Source organism: Mustela lutreola, chromosome 12 (genome assembly GCF_030435805.1).
Source record: "Mustela lutreola isolate mMusLut2 chromosome 12, mMusLut2.pri, whole genome shotgun sequence".
Classification (NCBI taxonomy): domain Eukaryota; kingdom Metazoa; phylum Chordata; class Mammalia; order Carnivora; family Mustelidae; genus Mustela; species Mustela lutreola.
Window position 1 is genome coordinate 87271515 of NC_081301.1, and position 17230 is coordinate 87288744.

The following is a 17230-nucleotide window of genomic DNA, read 5'->3' on the forward strand; positions in this document are numbered from 1 at the left end:
TGGGAGTAAAGGGAAATAATCTTTAAGATTTTATTTAGTTCTTTATTTACGAGCTAGAGCACGGGGAGGAGCAGAGGGAGAGAGAGAAAAATTCAAGCAGATTCAGCACTGAGCATGGAGCCCAATAACGCAGGGCTGGATCTTACAACCCCAAGATCACGGCCCAGGCTGACATCAAGAGTTGGTAGATCAACTGACTGGGCCACTCAGGCACCCCAGGATATGATCTGACAAAGCCCTTTTTTTTTTTTTAAAGATTTTTTTTTTATTTATTTGACAGACAGAGATCACAAGTAGGCAGAGGCAGGCAGAGAGAGAAGAGGAAGCAGGCTCCCTGCTGAGCAGAAAGCCCAATGCGGGGCTCCATCCCAGGACTCTGGGATCAAGACCTGGGCCGAAGGCAGAGGCTTAACCCACTGAGCCACCCAGGCGCCCCCTGACAAATCCCTTAGCAAACTCTTTCATCTGTAGATTGGGGAATCAAATCATCTGCCCCTCCTATCTCTCGGGGGCTATATCCCATAAAACACTTAACTAGAAAATCCTTTTGCACCTGAAAGGTCTTACAAATAAACATTGTGATTGCTGATATGATTATGATTCTGTGTTCTTCACATTACAGTTAAATTCAAATACTCTATGAATGAAACTGTAACGTCCGAAAGTGTGTAAGACACGAACGAGGTGGGGTGAGGGACACAAGGCAGGCTCGAATCAATGACCTGGGAGCCCGTCAGTGAGAGCCGCCTCCCAACCTCCTTCTTCCTGTCCCGGCAATGAGAGGAAGCCTGGGATCATCCAGCCGCGGGCGGGATGGGGAATTCCGGAGGTGGTTTCTCCTATTCCGCGTTCTCTTCTCAACCCCAGTTAGACCTCAATTCAAAAGTACTCTCCTCATCTCAAAGCCACCACCCTGATCAGAAACCTTATCAGTACATTCCGGAATTTCTGCATCAGCCTCTAACTCAGCAGACCATTGATGTTTCCCCTCAACGGCTCTTCCTGATTTCACCATCGCAGTCAATGACAAGGTTATCCTTTTGGTGTAAACTGTTTCAGTTTCCAAACTTTGAAGTCATTCCTGAATCTCCCTACTCACGTCCAGGACCACAATGTGACATCATGGGCCCTGGGCGCTTTCCCTTTGTGGGTCTCTTTCTCCATCGAAAAAAATAGGGGTGTCTGGGTGGTTCAGATGGTTAGGTATCTGTCTTCAGCTCAGGTCATGATCCCAGGGTCCTGGGATCAAGCCGCACATCAGGCTCCGTCCTCAACGGGAAGCCTGCATCTCCCTCTCCCACTCCCCCTGGTTGCATTCCCTCTCTCACTCTCTGTCAAATAAATAAATAAATAAATAAATAAATAAAATCTTATTTAAAAAAAAAACATAGAGTATCATATTAGTTTCAAGTATACAATACAGCAATTCAACACTTCCATATATCATCCTGTGCTCATGTTGTTTTAATTACTTTTTTCTTGCTTTATACAAATGTCCATATCAGAGACGCAGTGTTGGCTTCTGCTGTGGGGAGGTGGGGCCCTTGGCAGTGATGGCAGCCACATGAGGGCAAGTTCAACCTGTTCAGTTTACACCTCGTTCTGTCCCTGCCACTCTGGTGCCTTTGTATATAGGTAGGCTCACTGAGAACACATCAGAGTAACTGAAGAAAGAAACCAACTGGTATTCGCGGGCCAGGTTATCTTGCCAACTCATCTATTGAGAGCATCCTCTGTCGTGTATACTCTGTGTCTGTTCTGACCCATCTCTTAACACACTTCTCCTTCATTTCCTACATCATACCAGTTTTCCCCAAGTCTCCAACAAGCTGGACAACCTGTTTACTACTGTTTATGGATCACTTGAGATCTGAACAGTCTCTTTTTTCACACCAAGTGACAACCAGATGTATTGTTCAAAGTTCGGCCACAGGTGGGATTTCCCTTCCCTGTGATCTTTCAGGGCCCCCCTTGGATGAAGCTGTATGCCAGACGCTACAGATGCCAGTGTATTAGAAGATCCCACAGTATACCAGGCCCAGACTCCTTCATCACGTGGTCAGGGAAATCTTCCCCTGGAGCCACGTAAATGCAGTGAGGAAGGGCAGTGAAACTGGGGACCAGGCAGTGCGGGAGGCTGAGTCATCCGCTTGGTGGTTCACTTGACCCATAGGTCTGCACGGGACTGACTGCATAGCCCTTCTTTCCATTTATAAAGGAAGGCTGCTGCACACACACGGTTTTATGGTTCAGGGAAGGCTCCCACCTATGTTAGGTAGTTGGGTCACACACATATATGATGGCCCAAGGTAAGGCTTTCAGGCTCTACCAAGCCACAGGACAAGCCAGAGCTGCTTTCTAATGGGAATAATTGCCATCAGGTCATCAGTTTCCCACTGGGGCCTTCCAGAGGCTCCATAAAACATTCTATTGATCACAGATATGTTAGCTTTCATGGGGTCTGCTGAGCCACAAGGCTCAAGTCAGGCAATTTACAACACAGCCTGCACCTGCTTCAGAATACTTTCTTGCTCTGAACCCTACTGAAAACTATCAGCTTCCCAGCTCACTAGGTAAATAAGCTGAAACGTCAGGCTCAAGTGGGGCGTCTGTTGCTTCCAAAATCCAGAGAACTGGGGCACCTGGGTGGCTCAGTGTGTTAAAGCCTCTGCCTCCAGCTCAGGTCATGATCCCAGGGTCCTGGGATCGAGCCCCACATCAGGCTCTCTGCTCAGCCAGGAGCCTGCTTCCCTCTCTCTGCCTGCCTCTCTGTCTGCTTGTGATCTCCGTCTGTAAAATAAAAAAGTAATAATAATTTAAAAATTAAAAAAAAAAATCCCAAGAACCAATGTACATTATGCCTTTTGTAGTGGTAAATGCAATGCAGCAACTTGTCTCTCACTTTAAAGAGACCTGCCTCAGACTACTGCACTCGTCAAAACATCACACCTGCGGCAGGCCCCTGAACTTTCACAGACTTTACCTCCTACCTCCCGGCATAAATGTGACTTACTAAGGCATGTAGGATACTTGCTACTTCCTGTTCCCCAGTTCCAATTAGCATCATGTCATCATTGCAGTGGATCAGACTGATGCTACAGAGACTATCAAAATGATCAAAGTCCGGGGCACCTGGGTGGCTCAGTGGGTTGGGCCCCTGCCTTCGGCTCAGGTCGTGATCCCGGGACCCTGGGATAGAGCCCCACGTCAGGCTCTCTGCTCAGTGAGGAGGGTGCTTCCCCCTTTCTCTCTGCCTGACTCTCTGCCTACTTGTGATGTCTCTCTCTGTCAAATAAATAAATAAAATCTTAAAAAAAAAAAGATGATCAAAGTCCCTTTGGGCTCTTTTACAACACACAGCAGGAAAGATCACGAGGCACAGAGGCAAATCAGTAAAGATATATTGTTGCCCAGCCTTGCAAAGGAAACAGCTTCAAAATGCTTCTCAGTGTTAATGATGAGGATGGGAAGAAAAAGCATTTGCCGGGACAATAGCTATACACATAGAGCTATACGGATTTGTTTTAGTAATGATACCGCAGCCAGGCCACGGTTATGATTAGCATGACTATCTGTCTAAATTTGCAATAATATCTAATCATCTCCATAACCCATCTGTCTTTCATACTAGCCAAAGCAGCACGCGGAATGGGGATGTGACAGAATCCTACCACTGCAGCTTTCAAGTGCTGGATGGTGGCACCAACCTCTAGAATTCCTCCAGGGACGGGGAATTGCTCTTGGCTTACTGTCTTAAAGGGGAGAGTTTTCACTTGACTTTTTCTATAATAGTAACCACAGTGTCCTCTGCTGTGTGACTATAGAAGATATGCTCTTTTCTCCCAAAGGCTTCTACCCAGGCTTTCTGATTACCCACTTAAGTTGGAAACTCAGTTTCATTTCTCCTTTATCCTTCATACACACTCTGGGACTGTCAAAAAAAGCCAAGTGGCTCCATGATCTATATACTCATTATTACCACCATGATGGCTGACTGCCACAACTACTTGATCTGTCCTCCTCCTGTGCTTTATCTCGTGCCCACGTGGCGATAATCTGAATAATCATAATGCTATATATACCAGGGATTATGTGTCCCATTTTCCACTGGCAAATAAGTCTATGCTCTTCAAATAGATTGGCATCTCCAACTCAGAATCCCATTCTAAATGTCTGTTTTCTGGGGCCACTTGTGATAGCAATTTTTATGTCAGTCAAGATTCCAGAAAGAAAAAGATGACATGCAAGAATTGGGTAGTTTAGGGGTGCCTGGCCGGCTCAGTCCATGGAGTATGTGACTCTTGATTTCGGGGTCATGAATTCAAACCCCACAAAGGGTACAGGGTTTATGGGAAGGAAGGAAGAAAGAAAAGAAAAGAAAAGAAAAGAAAAGAAAAGAAAGAAGTGGTTAGTTTAAGAGTGTTTTAAAAAGGGGTACTTGGGTGGCTCTGTTGGTTGGGTGTCTGCCTTCGGCTCAGGTCATGATCCCAGATCCCTGCTCAGCGTCAGGGTCCCTGCTCAGCAGGGATCCTGCTTCTCCCTCTCCCTCTGCCTCACCCCTCCACTTGTGCTTTCTTTCCTCTTTCTCTCAAATACATAAATAAAATCTTAAATAAATAAATGAAATGAAAAGAGACTATTTACAAGGAACTGAGTAGGGTATAGGGAATCTACAAAGCATGGTACAGTACCCTAAGGCTAGAAAGAGCATGACATCATTACCACCTCTAGACTTGAAGGAGCATTAAGAATGTCTTCCAGGAACTGGAAGAACGAAAGGTCTGTATGTAGAGAATCATCAGACTATCTATCTCTACTTATCCTCAGCCTGCCCATGGTAACCCCACAGGAAGGGAGCCACGGGAATAATCTGGACTCTTCTTTCAGGGATTCCCATTACATGACTCCCATTGGAAACCCAAAGACAAGGACTCCCACAGATGTAACCACACAGTAGTCAGCCTCTCAGGATGGAGAGTGAATCTAGAGGAACAAATGGAAGATGTCCTATGGTTTTAAAATATTAACTCGTGTATTTACGTTGGGTCCCCCCACATAGATTGTAAACCTCTTGGGGCAGAGGTTTACATGCCTTATCCTTCCATGGATCCTCCCACAGCACCTGAGATAGTTTGGCATGACCGAATGAATGTACTTCAGTGTTGATAGCCATGTCCTAACACATCCATAGACCAAACTATAAAGCATGATTTTTAAAAATTATGTGAAGGAAAAAAAAAATCTGCCCTAGGTATTGTACCCAATTCCAAAGTGACTAGTACACAGGGAACAGAGCACAGCATTACAAAATGACTAGATGAGGCAAAAGAAACTCTGCCAACATTCAATATATTCCCAGCTGAACAAAAATCTCAGCTCTCCTTGAATGATTTCATAGGTAGGCATCAGCCAGTCCAGCCCCCGCTTTTGATGAGCAGGACGTCAGATGAAATCAGATCACCCAGCTTGTGGCTTTAAAGTAATAGCTGAGTAATGGATAGTAATTTCCCATCTATTAAGCTAAGGCTCTCTTTCCAATGAGTTTTTGTGCATTCTGCTAAGTGACTCTGATTTTCATTTCCCCAACACAGTTTTCTCCCCTGAATGCCCTTCCAATATGTCTTGTTTTGACAGTTTTAATGGCTTCGTACAATTTGCAAGGATTTGTTTTTCTCAGCTACAGATTGATTCTTTTTATCTCACGAAACATTTGACCTCCTATCAGAGATAGAAGAGGTGTAGAGGTCTTTTTCTGCAGATAATAGGCAAGAGGCAATTTTATTACACTGTATCACAGAATTTGAAGAGTAAGGAAGAGAGAGCAGAGGGTTGCCATAAGAAAATCAATTACCCAAGTGTATTGCTGCAGAATGTGTGCCTGGACACACGCAAGTTTAAATATAGAGAGCATTTCACCTTCTCAACTTGGGGCCATAGAAATTGATACACACACTTTAACTTAGCATCAACATGAAATCAAAGTGCTATGTTCATCTCTCATGACCACAGGTGGCACAGTAAAATAATAAACTACTGAGTGATACTGGGCTAGAATGACAATTATTCCCCCTGAGGACTACATTTCAGTTTTTCTAAGTCTTCATTATTGAGGAATAACATACATAAAGTGCAATCTTAAGAGTACAGTTTAATATACATATATGTGCATATATGCACATAACTCTCACCAGATCAAAAAGTAGAACATTTCCAGAACTCCCAAAGGTTCCCTTCTACTCATTTTTATTTTTATTTTTTTAAAGTAATTCTATTTTTTTTTTCAAAGATTTTATTTATTTATTTGACCGACAAAGATCTCAAGCAGGCAGAGAAGTAGGAAGAGAGAGAGAAGGAAGCAGGCTCCCCACTAAGCAGAGAGCCCGATGCGGGGCTCAATCCCAGGACCCTGGGACCATGACCTGAGCTGAAGGCAGAGGCTTTAACCCACTGAGCCACCCAGGCACCTCACTTCTACTCATTTTTAGTCCTACCTTGAAGGGTATCCACTCTTCTGACCTCTATCAACACAGATTAACTTTGCCTCCTTTTTTTGTTTTTTACATTTAAATGGAATCATATGGTATTTCTATTTTGTATCCAGTTTATTTTTTGCTCACTGCTGTGAGATTCAGCAGTATCGCTGTGTGTATCACTAGATTATTTATTTTCACTGCTGAGGGATATTCTATTGTATGTAAACACCACAGCTTATTTATTCATTCTATAGCTGATGGGTATTTCATTCCTTTGGATAAAACTGAACAAACTGCAAGTAAATATTTAACAAACTGTACTCAGATATAAATTACAGGATAATCTCTTACAGAAATTAAGAGGTATACTTTCATCTTCTATGCATATCCAGTGGTAGTTTTGAAAATGCCTTCCTTTCTCTATGAGAGCAACACCTAGTGGCCTAAAAAGGCTATAGTTCTGGATGTGTGCATTTAGATTTGGAAACCGTGCCTTTTAGTTGTGTTTCTTTTTTTGTTTTTTTTTTTTAAGATTTTATTTATTTATTTGACAGACAGAGATCACAATTAGGCAGAGAGGCACAGTGCCTTTTAGTTTTAACAGACCTCTGATAGCATCTAGATGTCCGTTAAAAACACATAACATCTGGGCCCCACTAGAAATCATTTAAATCAGAATCTCTGAAGATTAGAGCCCAGGGCTGGTAAATTATAAAAGCTGTCTCGGTGATTTTAACGTGCAGGCAGCGCCGAGAACTACCAATCTAGACCAGTTTTTGCTGAACATCGTAATCCCCTGGAGGGCTTGTTCAAACACTGATTGCCTGACCCCACCCCGAGTATATTTCAGTGTATCGGGGTGGTGCTGCAAAATTTGCATCTCTATCTAGTTCCCAGGTGATGCTGATGCCACCAGTCCTGGGACCACATGATAAGAACCAATAATCTAGACCAACTCTGTTATTTCACATAAGAAGAAACGTCAGGCTGGGCATTTGAAGTAATTTGCCGGAGTCGTAGAGCCAGTTAGGGACAAAGTTATAATTAGAATGGAGCCTCACAGTCACTTTTCCTCTCATCTGATAGAGGTATAATTGGGTATCTCTGAATGTTACATCATCTGAAGCTATGTTAAAAGACAGGCTATTTCCCTCCGATGAAAAACAAAATAAGGAGATGTTTAAGGACTGGATGAGAGTAACTCTTTTCCATAAACCTATCCACAAGAACCTAGGCATTCCGAGGAAGTGGGCAGATCACACAGTACAGGCCAGCAGGGATGGGAAACAGAGTCGGCTTGAACTCTGATCTTTGCTCAGGAAAGGATGGATCTGCCGGTTCACTCGTTCCCTCCTTCAACATCCCCCTAAAGGCTGAGCTGCTTCAACGCAGATGGGCCATGTGGTCCCGAGTCATCAGGTCAGAAGTCAGGAAACCTCTTGGCCAATAGTTTGTCTCTCCCACATCTCTCTCAGAGCACAAGATTAATGCATCTTGCTGAGTTTCTCTGTGGCTCCTAAGTCTTGCCTATATTTGCCCCTTACAAAACAATGTTTCCAAATATGGCCGGCTCATCTTCCCCCCACCCACCCCCCCACCCAGGTTTAGACAGCTCTATGCCTAAGGATCCACGGCCCCATGCTGTTGAGAGGGGTGAGCCCATTCTCCCAGCTTTGCTAAACACGCTGTAATGACACAATGCACCGACAGCTTGGACGTTGGCCTGCTGAGCCATTCTGGGCCACCCTCCTGGCTCCTGGAACTATCTCAACATGGCAGGAGAGCTTTGTCTAAGGCGCTAGAAGATCAATATTTTAAATACACATCACAGGTGATTCTAATGTAAGCCAGGTCAGGAGACCACTGCCCAATATCACATTATTGAGTAAACATTAATCTTAGTTGCTGTTGTTGAGGGGGGTGGTTAATGGCATTATACAGCAATCTTCATTGTGTCTACACTTTTGGGCAGTGGAAGAAGTATTTTCAACTCAAGATTCAAGCAGGAATGGGGATGCCTGGCTGGCTCAGTCGGTAGAGCACACTGGGCATAGAGTTTACTTAAAATATAAACAAACAAACAAACAAAATCTTAAAAAAAAAAAAAAAAAAGATTCAAGCAGGAACGAATTCATGCTGCTGAATGAGAAGAGAGAAAAGAAACTGATCAGCCAGAGCGTACAGGTATAAGGCAACTGCATGTAAGATAGTAAAAAATGTGTTCTATAGAAAATAACTGACGCAGCCTCATTTTTTAATAAAAAATTTAAAAATTTTAAAAAGTAAAGATTCAAAGACTCTGATGACAGTATGCCCACCACAGGAGAAAACAAGAAATTCCTAACATAAAATTTCACACTATCTTACTTATTGAGGCAATGTGCTGGACACATGCTCTCTACATGTGCCCCAAATCTAAAATTTTACTCCAAGAAAACTGTGTGCTCTAAGACTTTCATAAATGGCACAGCATGTAGCTGGGAGAGGCAACAGATAATCTGTCACACTTAGGACTCCAAACCTCCATGGCTACCAGAGGGACCATTGTGTCGGCACACTATTAATTACTTAATGGGAAGACTATTTTTTAACGGAGGCATATTTATCATATAATATTATATATATATCAATAAAATAAGCCACAGATGGGCAGAATAGTACTTCTAAATTATGTCTAATAAAGGATTTATATATAAAAGATATACAAAGAAATCTTACAACCGAATAATAAGAAAACAACCCAATTTTTTTTTTGTAGGCTCCACACCCAATGTGGGGCTTAAACTCACAACCTTGAGACCAAGAGTCACATGCTCTACTGACTGAGCCAGCCAGGTGGCCTAACCTGATTTTAAAAATAGGCAAAATAGGGGTACTTGGCTAGTTCAGTCAGTAGGACATATGTCTCTTGATCTTGGGGTCTTTGAATTCAAGTCCCACACTGGATGTAGAGATTACTTTAAAAAAAAAAAAAAAAAAGATAATTTAAAAAATTTTTAAAAACAGGCAAAACATCTGAATAAACAGTTCATGAAAAACTATATACAACTGCCAGATAAGCACATGAAAACACATTGAGTCAATACCATTAGTAATTAGAAACACAAAAATTAAAACCACTGTTAAGACTCTACACCCACTAGAATGGTGATAATCAAAATGGACTGACAATCACAAATGTTGGTGAGGATGTGGAACAGTACAGTGGTATGGCTGCCTAAGAAAACAGTTTGGTAGTTTCTCAAAAACTACACATAAATTTACTCTATATGATCCAGAAAGCTCTCTCCTAGGTATGTATTTACCCAAGAAAAATGAAAATATGTTCAAGACAAGACACACAAATGTTCACAACAGAATTATTCGTAATAGTTATAAAGTAGAATTGAATGAGGAAACAAAATTAGCCTGTCCATACAATGGGGTGCTATTCAGCAAAAGGGGAGGGGAAGAAAAAGAATGATTAATTCTTGATACATGCTAAAACATGGTTATATGTCAAAAATGTTATGTTAAATGAAAGAAGCCAGACTACCTATTTCATTATTTCATTTCTATGGAAGGTTCCTAACAGGCAATTTTATAGACACAGAAAGGAGATAGCTGCCTGAAGCTGGGGACAGGAATGGGAAATACTAAAACTGGCCATGACAGATCTTTCTGAGGTGATGGCAACATCCTAAAAGTGGATTGTGTTAATTGCACAATGCCGTAAATTTACCAAATCACAAATTTTACACTTAAAATGGGTGAATTTTATGATATGTAAATTATACCTCAAAAAAAGCATTTACAAAGTACAGAGACAAAATTATCACTATGTTGTAGAAAAAGCTTTCATAGAATTTTACAGAATTTACAGCACAGTGAGGCTGATCATTTTATCAGTGGTTCCCAACAATTCCCAGGCCAAGAATCCCTTTTTAATAGCAAAAACAGTGACAGCCTTATATATCCTAATTGAACCTTTAGTATAAATCAAGGAAATAAATAATTTCAAGAATATTGTGAATTTGTGAATAATCACATCCACTACATATAAAAATAGTAGATAGATATGCAAGACAGGTTATTATTCAGTCTACGGACAGAGCTAAGTGCACTTATGGATTCATGGGCTTCATGCATAATGGTGGGGTCAGCGACCCCAGAGTTGAAACTCGCTCAAAATCTTTTTGCCATCCAATGCAGCACTAAATAAAAAGAGCAATAAATACCACTGTAAGTTCAGTTCCATGGTGTGAGTAGTCCTCTCTGCACTCAGTTTATAGCTGGGAAGAACACGATTGACTTTTGGACTATGTGTGGGCAAAAATGGACTTGACAAGTGGCTCACAGGAAAAGAGGAAGGTCGCATGACTGGAAAAATGGTTGGATGCTTGTCCAAACAAAGGAGGGAGCTGTTTTGGGAATTCCTGTTTTGTCTCCATTCTACCCGCCCCACCCCCCCCAGGACCCATTTCAGTTGTAACCAATGTGTTCCAACAATTCTACAGCGCAAACTCTGTATTAAATGGTTATGGCCGTGCCCAACCGTCCCGCACCCCCAGGGAGCCTCTTTCCTCTGGGATTTTCACTTTCTGTAGGACATCCTCTCAACTTCACTGACAGAAGCCGAGCAGCATGAAGTATTTCTGGAACTACCAATTGAGCACTTCCCATGTATAAATCAATCACTTAATAGGATCTGAAATGTACTGTTTTCATTGCCAAGAAATGGGTTCCAGAAGCGTTTCCAAGTTATTTATAAGAACCACTTGTTTGTTTCAGTAAGTCTTGTTTTCGTCACTGCCCACTGGCAGCCGCTTACACCGCACCTGCCCCGTTCAGCTGGTGGCCACAAGTGTTGCAAAGGCAAGAAACATAGGAGAAACTTCTTTTGAAACAGTGTGTAACTGTTCAGTTGCGCTTCCAAATGGTATGTTCAGTATGCTTTTGGGTGACGCATAAGAAATACAATATTCTTCCTGTGTTACCAGATGTTCTGGGCACTCTGGGACATTTTATTTTTTTTTTTCCAGAAAAACAACTGGACCTCTCGCTTTGGAATACTTCACCAGAACACATACTGAGTATACTATGTAAAAGTGTAAATAACACGGCTTAAAGGTCAGTTTGTGTTTCCTGATTTTGCGGACATGCAGTAATATCCTCTCCTAAGGGACGTCACTTTCGTCCTTTAGGAGACCATCTTTCCTAACCTCGCCTGGTCCTAGCAATTTCCTCAGGGCCCATTCATTTCCTATATTGGTCATTTAGGTCGCTGTTCCTCATGTTACCATGATTTTTCAAGGAAAAAACTCTTTTACAGATTAAAGAAAATATATTCCACAAATAATTTTGTGGCTAGATTAAAATAAAATAAAAAGTGGAATAATAAATATGGTCATACTCAATTACACAAAAGCCTGTATTTGTAATGTAAATAAGCAAATTTATAATTTAAATAAAAGTTCAGGGTAATGGGGGCGCCTGGGTGGCTCAGTGGGTTAAGCCTCTGCCTTCGGCTGAGGTCATGATCTCAGGGTCCTGGGTCGAGGCCCGCATGGGGCTCTCTGCTCAGAGAGCAGAGAAGCCTGCTTCCCCCTCTCTCTCTGCCTGTGATCTCTCAGTTAAAAAAAAAAAAAAAAAAAAAAAAAAAGATCAGGGTAATAGAATATGCTTTTCTAATTAACTTTCTCTTCTTAATTCATTATGTAGTTTTAAAATAGAAATTTTTTGATCAATTGATTTACTAAAGTTTCTGAGTTTCTCTGTGTATGCTATTAATTACAGTTAGCATTGTGCCATTACTAAGTTTTAACAAAGGAATGAAAGGCAGTTTGTAAAGTTGTTATTGTCAGAAATATTGTTCCTAAAGCTTTTTTATTACACGCATATCTGTGTATGTTGTCACTGAAGGGTCTACCCCTAACAAGTACTAAAAATAGCCAATAGCAGTTCTGACATTTCTTGTACAAATGCTTTCATTGAAAGGGTCTGCTTCTCCTCTTTCAATGTTAATAGAATTCTATATCTATATATATTTTTTCTTAACCCGAGAATTTTCAGTGTGCCCACTTCTCACCCCTACAGAATCTCTTAGGATAATTTGAAAGAAAATCTCAAAACCAAAATTTATAATATAGTATCTATAAACATCAAGAATGGAACACCTTCTATAGCCAAGAGCTTCACAGATACTATATTTAACACTTCCAGAAATCTTATACTGTAGAAGTCACGATCCTCATTTTACAATAGGAAAGGTACACACGAGGTAACTTCACAAAAGTAAGGAAACTGGTCCAAGGTCACGCCATAAGTAAGAGGCTGGGTTAGGATGTCAACATCCTTCTGCCTCCAAGACACTACACCTCCTACTTGCCTGAATTAACATTTATGTTGCTTTATTTCAAGGCATGCTTTTGACAATGGTATACTGTCAAGTGCTTTTAATTTAAAGTTATAATTATTTTCAAATTGGTAACATTTATATACAATAAACTAAGCAAATCCTGTGTTGAATTTGTATTTCTTTCTTTTTTAAAGATTTTATTTATTTATTTGAGAGAGAGAGCATGAGCAGGAGGAGGGCAGAGGGAGAAGGACAAGCAAGCTTTCCACAGTACAGGGAGCCCAATGCAAGGGCTCTGTCCTTGAATCCTGAGATCATGACCTAAGCCAAAGTCAGATGCTTCACTGACTGAGCCACCCAGGAGCCCTCGAATTTCATATCTCCATACCATAATATAACCACCACCTAGATCAAAATCAGATGGCTCCTGCATTTCAGAAGGTTCTCTCATGCCCCCTTCCTTGTCAATATCACACCCCCCAAAGTAACCACTATCCTGAGACCTACCACAAATTAGTTTTGACTACTTTTGAACTTAGGTATAAACAGAATCATAAAATAAGTAATTTCATTGTATTTGGATTCTTTTGCTCATCATTATCCGTGAGGTTCATCAATGGACAATGTATACCTTTCAAAATGTTAATTGAAACTTAATGCTAATGTTGAGATCAAAGACTTTTTAAAATTCATATAGAACACTTCACAGATTTGCATGTCATCCTTGTACAGGGGTCATGCTAATCTTCTCTGTATTGCTACAATTTGACTACATATGCTGCTGAAGTGAGCACAAGTTCAAAGACATTTGATTTGCTCTAAACCAATGAAAAAACGTGGGGTCCCTGGTTGGCTTAGTTGGTAGAATACGTGACTCTTGATCTCAGGGTTGTAAGTTCAAGCCCCATGTCAGGTTTAGAGATTACTTAAAACTAAAAAAAAAAAAAAAAAATTTACAAAAATGAAAAATATAATTTTAAGTAGTATTTAATAATATAAATTTAAATATTTAACAAATAAATATAATTTATATACTTCAAATTAATATTTCTAGAGGTTACAGAAACTTCTAAGCCAAATTTTGATAAAATATTTTATCACTTAGTCAACTTCTGAACATTTAGGTACTATATATATTTTTATATCAAATATATATTTATAGATCTTCCTTTTTTTTGTTTAAAGAGTGAGAATACACATGCACAAGTTGGGGGAGGGGTCAAGGGAGAGGGATAGAGAATCTTAAGCAGACTCCCTACTGAGCAGGGAGGCTGACATAGGGCTCAGTCTCACAACCCTGAGATCACAACCTGAGTGAAAACCAAGAGACGCTTAGCCAATGAGCCATCCAGGTGCCCCTTAAGCCTTCCATATCAGTAAAAGTACCAACTATACATTTTATGATAATGCACATTTTTCCTTTGAAAGGAACTATTTTTAAGACCATAAAAATTTTTCATTTTTAAGATTATACAGAAATAAAAGGTGCAACTTCATGTGTAATTTTATGTAGTAGTATCTTTTAAAAGCCTGGTACTTAAATTCCTTACAAGGTCTTACGTAAGAGATTTGAGAATGCATAATTATTTCCATCTGTATTATTGAGAGAATCGTGGGACTTGTTAGTATAGAGCTGAGTATGTAATCTCAGCATACTCCCGTGACTCCATAAGGGTTGCCAGTAAAAACTGTGGAAAATGGTCTTGCAACATACAGTATTACACACAAATCAGAACATCATGAGTCACAAAATTCTATGCCAGAAGTTATGTGGAGGATATCTATAAAGTTTGTATAATTTTTTTTAAAAATGTACCTTTAGAACAGGACACTCCATTCAGTAACAACTAATGTTACACGGGAAGAAAAAGACCCAGAAAGAGGGAGGTAGGAAGTGACAGAGGTTTGTTCAAGTTATTGTTGTTACAAATTTCACTTAAGAAAAAAAACCATTTAGGAACATGGAATATGGATAATTTTGCATAAATACGATTGAAATGATATAGGCTTTGGAACCATATAGACGTGATTTGAATCTTAGGTTTTTTGGTTTTTTTTAAAGATTATTCATTTCTTTATTTGACAGAGAGAGAGAGCAAGCACAAGCAGGTAGAGCGGCAGGCAGAGGCAGAGGGTTTCCCGCTGCGCGAGGAGCCTGACATGGGGCTCAACCCCAGGAACCTGGACCAAAGACAGGCGCCTAACCAGCTGAGCCACCCAGGCCCCCAGGTTTAGTACTTATTATCTTTCTGACTGTGGCAAGTTACTTAATCTCTGAGCTTACTTTAGTCACCTGAAAACTGAAGAATGATTACTCAGGACATTGCTGTTTATCTTACGTGATAAAAGAAAAACATTCATAACAAGTACATATAACAACTTTTTCCTGGAGCACCTGGGTGGCTCAGTGGGTTAAAGCCTCTGCCTTCAGCTCAGGTCATGAGCTCAGGGTCCTGGGATTGAGCCCCACATTGGGCTCTCTGCTCAGCGGGGAACCTGCTTCCCCCTCTCTCTCTGTCTGCCTCTCTGCCTACTTGTGATCTCTGTCTATCAAATAAATAAATAGAATCTTTAAAAAAAAGACAAAAACAACTTTTTCTTCTCCTAATAATTATTACTGTATTAAAAGATAATCACTGCAACTTACCCTCCCAATACAACCTATGGGATATATGCAGAACTGCTTACAAACACCTATATTCTTTCCATTATGCAACTAGGTCTCACAATAAACTAACATCACCTGCTTAGGAAGATTACAGGTAGTATAACTCAAATGTGGAAATCAGCAGTCATAAAAAAAAGTGATCTGGGCGCCTGGGTGGCTCAGTGGGTTAAGCCGCTACCTTCGGCTCAGGTCATGATCTCAGAGTCCTGGGATCGAGTCCCGCATCGGGCTCTCTGCTCAGCGAGAGCCTGCTTCCCTCTCTCTCTCTCTGCCTGCCTCTCCATCTACTTGTGATTTCTCTCTGTCAAATAAATAAATAAAATCTTTAAAAAAAAAAAAAAAAAAAGTGATCTGAATTCAAGGGCTTCAGCAATGGGCACTCTCAATGATGCCTGAGACACAGTGGTTCTTCAGGAAAAAAGCTCTGAACTGTCTGAAACAATGGAAGATGAAAGCAAGGCAGAGGAGGACTGTCGGAGAGTCCTGGAATACTAACAGTATGGAAACCAGTAGAGTTACCCCGCTAGCAACGCACAAACGATTCTCACGCATACTAACCCTAATATGCAAAATGGGTCCTGGGATCAGGAGATTGTACAGGTTCAAAACCCAGACTTAATTTCTCATCTGTTAACATGGATAATGACTGTTATCACTACACAGAGTCATGATGAACACTTGATGAGCACATCATGGAAAGGCTGTAATTTTGAACAGTATCAGAATACATTCCACCCTTGATTCACATGCCCCTTGCCTTCCAAGCAAGACACCTGTTCTTGGTTCTCCTTCTGCTTCTCTGGTCATTCCTTACTCTCCAAAGCTGCACAAGCCCAGGGCACAACTCGAGGAGTCCTCACAGAGAACAGCTGCTGAGACAGGCTTAGAGCCGAGAGGTCATGCAGTGCTGGAGTCTGGCCTTACCCGTGTTAAGACCCCAGGAAATACAGGCTCCGGAATAAAGACAATTTGAGAAGAAAAACACAGGAATAAGGAACTCTAGAAATAAATGTAAAACTGCAACAGACCACCCCAGCAAAGCCTAAGATCAAGTTCTGATAGGATCAAGTCGATCGGCAGTCATCTGTTTTTTAGGGGACCCTCTAAAACGCATCATCCACAATTTCTGGCCTATAATAAAAACTATTAGATAGGCAAAACAGGAGAAAGTGTCAAATAATCAAGATAAAATCATCAATGAAAGTAAACAAAAGTGAAAAAGGACTTCAAAATAACTGTGATAAATATGTAGATAAGAGAAAAAGATGCACGAGATGGGTAACATGGAATATTTGAACAGTTATGATCAATAAAAAAAGAATCAAATGGACATTTGCAACTGTAAAATCCAGTATCTGAAATTAGCAATTTATTACCTAGGATTTTTTGGTGTTTTTTTTTTTAAGATTTTTATTTATTTATTTGACAGAGAGAGATCACAAGTAGGCAGAGAGGCAGGCAGAGAGAGGAAGGGAAGCAGGCTCCTTGCCGAGCAGAGAGCCCAATGCGGGGCTCAATCCCAGGACCCTGGGATCATGACCTGAGCCAAAGGCAGAGGCTTAACCCACTGAGCCACCCAGGCGCCCTTATTAACTGGGTTTAATAGCACACTCAATACCTTAACCCTATTTATACAGAAGACAGAATTAATGAATGAAAAGGCAGGCCAACAGAAAACATACAAACTGGGGGCACCTGGTGGGCTCAGTTAGTGACTCTTGATCTTGGGGTTGTGAGTTGAAGCCCCACATA

At 40.9% G+C, this 17230-nt stretch overlaps 1 non-coding gene across 1 annotated transcript; it reads right to left on the reverse strand.

Annotated features, from left to right (window-relative positions):
- Window positions 1–13497: 13497 nt before the first annotated feature.
- Window positions 13498–13604, reverse strand: LOC131813289 (U6 spliceosomal RNA). The gene has a single exon (XR_009346714.1). It is a non-coding gene; the product is annotated as a U6 spliceosomal RNA (small nuclear RNA).
- Between the last annotated feature and the right edge of the window lie 3626 nt (window positions 13605–17230).